We start from the raw sequence: 2,500 nt of genomic DNA, 5'->3' as shown, positions 1-2,500 counted from the left end.
AGAATCTGGATGCATATCACGTACTTACGCACACACACACCCGCGCACACACTTTCTCATCATACCGTTTTCTCTAAAACCTCTTCCTACAAGTACCGCTACGTGGACCGTTCGGTGATGTTGGATATGCAAAAGTTTTATTTATTCAGCCGAAATACGTTGCTTCAATCATTCAAGATCCCTCAGCGTTGACCTTAATTAAAGAGTGAGAATGGCGGTCTCGCCATCAAAGATATTATCAAACGAACAATGAAAATCCAATGCAAAATCGAACAAATGGCGACAACTAGTAAGTACATCTGAAGAACGGCGAGCCACCTGATTCGTCCTTGAGAAGAGAGCAAAATGTGGGTCAAATACGACGTCAGAGCGCGGGGGAATTGAATGCGGTTCAAATAGTTATCCCATAGTGAAAAATATGAACCACTATAAAATGGAGACAATTGTTTCCACGACTCATTTTGTAATTCACGAAATAATAAAAAGATACAAAGTAAATCTGAAAGCTGAACACAGCATGGTGGTCTTAATATTCCGTACCTGAAAGCCGAACATTGAAAGTAGTGAATAGGTCCCGATCCTCCAGAAGGGAAGCGGAAAGGAATCAAAGTCAAACGAACGTCCACATTAATATTTTGAAACCGGTAATCCAAAAGGCTCAATTTTGAAAACTGAATGCACCTTCCTACTCGTTGAGAAGAAGAAAGCACAAATGCACTAACGTTGTAATTGATATCTTTAATGCGCACAGAGTGACAGGACATCTTTGCCAGGGCACCAGCCGCCCTTTGAGATACTACCGCTAGAGAGTTATTGGGTCCCTTGACTGGCCAGAGAGTAATATATTGGATCCTTCTCTCTGGTTACGTTTCTTTCCCATTGCCTACACATACACTGAATAGTCTGACCTATTCATTAAAGATTCTCCTCTGTCCTCATACACCTGACAACACTGAGATTACCAAACAATTCTTCTTCACTCAAGGGGTTAACTACTGAACTGCAAATGTTCAGCAGCTACTTTCCTCTTGGTAAGGGTAGAAGAGACACCTTTAGCTATGTTAAGCACCTCTTCTAGGTGAAGGACACTCCAAAATCAAACCATTGTTCTCTAGTTTTGGGTAGTGCCACAGCCTCAGTACCATGGTCTTCCACTGTCTTGGGTTAGAGTTCTCTTGCCTGAGGGTACACTAGGGCACACTATTGTATCTAATTTCTCTTCCTCTTGTTTTGTTAAAGTAATTATAGTTTATATAGGAATTATTTGTTTTAATGTTGTTACTGTCCTTAAAATATTTTATTTTTCCCTGTTTCCTTTCCTCACTGGGCTACTTTCCCTGTTGGGGCCCCTGGGCTTATAGCATTCTGATTTTCCAGGATTGTAACTTAGCAATTAATATAATAATAATAATAATAATAATAATAATAATAATAATAATAATAATAATAATAATAATAATAATATCGAAAGAGTACTCGGTATGTTACGATCGTAGAGCGTCACGCAGTAAATCTTATTGTTTTGGAGAAAAAAAAATTAGATCCATAGAACGAATCAAGTTTTAATAATAGGGGAATAATATTGAATGTATCATGAGAATTGCAGTCAACTGTGGTGAGGCTTGAGAGGTTCATTGAAAAAAAAATATTCTCCTCTTCCCTTTATAATAAAGAGCAAGTGTCTGGCTATATGTTTGTATATATATATATATATATATATATATCTTCGGTCCCCCTCTTTCCCTTAGGTAAAGCGAGAGAGAGCAGTCATTCTCTGGTCAGGACTTAATCCTATTTTTCTACTTCATTTTCACTCCGGTTCTTTTGAATCTAAGCATCACGTTTCCCTGTTATTTTTACGCATATAATGTATATATATATATATATATATAATATATATATATATATTTATATATATATATATAAAAATATATATATATATATATAAATATATATATATATATATATATATCACCAGCCGTTACTAGTCCACTATAGAACAAAGGACTTTCATTGCCCGTTTATAACCGCAAATTTTCCTAGTTCTTCAACCCATCGTTTTCTCTTCCTTCCTTTGCATCTTGAATTTATATGAAAAGTATATATATATATATATATATATATACACTCGTATATACGATTTACAGATATCGGTTCCAGACAGATGTCCGGACTAGGATGACCTTTTGACCAAAGAATCCCCATTTCGATGAGTCTTCTAAAGGGGAAAAGACTCACGCCTGAATCATCCCATTTTTCAAATCCTGTCGACAGGAAATTGGGCAAATGGTGAACTTAAAGGAAGCTTTGCAGCAAGGGAAATTCCTTTCTCAAAATGACGCGTCCCAAAAAATAACTTTGTGATGATGCTTTCCTTCTTCCGTTCATCCGAATAAGCTTAACGTTGTACCATTCTTGGAGGAATAATTGCAGGCAATTGTTGGCTTCCTGGCAATCGAGATCATAATACCATGAACAATAGATAGTGATAAGGATAGTA

General features: G+C 36.5%; 1 protein-coding gene across 1 annotated transcript in view; it reads left to right on the top strand.

Annotated features, from left to right (window-relative positions):
* Positions 1-2,500, top strand: part of LOC137623340 (queuine tRNA-ribosyltransferase accessory subunit 2) — a 257,642-nt gene that overhangs the window by 143,149 nt on the left and 111,993 nt on the right. The gene's annotated exons all lie outside the window — the stretch shown is intronic.

The sequence above is a fragment of the Palaemon carinicauda genome, chromosome 30 (assembly GCF_036898095.1).
Source record: "Palaemon carinicauda isolate YSFRI2023 chromosome 30, ASM3689809v2, whole genome shotgun sequence".
Classification (NCBI taxonomy): domain Eukaryota; kingdom Metazoa; phylum Arthropoda; class Malacostraca; order Decapoda; family Palaemonidae; genus Palaemon; species Palaemon carinicauda.
The sequence above is the reverse complement of the archived record's forward strand: the minus strand, read 5'-3'. Positions and strand labels throughout refer to the sequence as shown.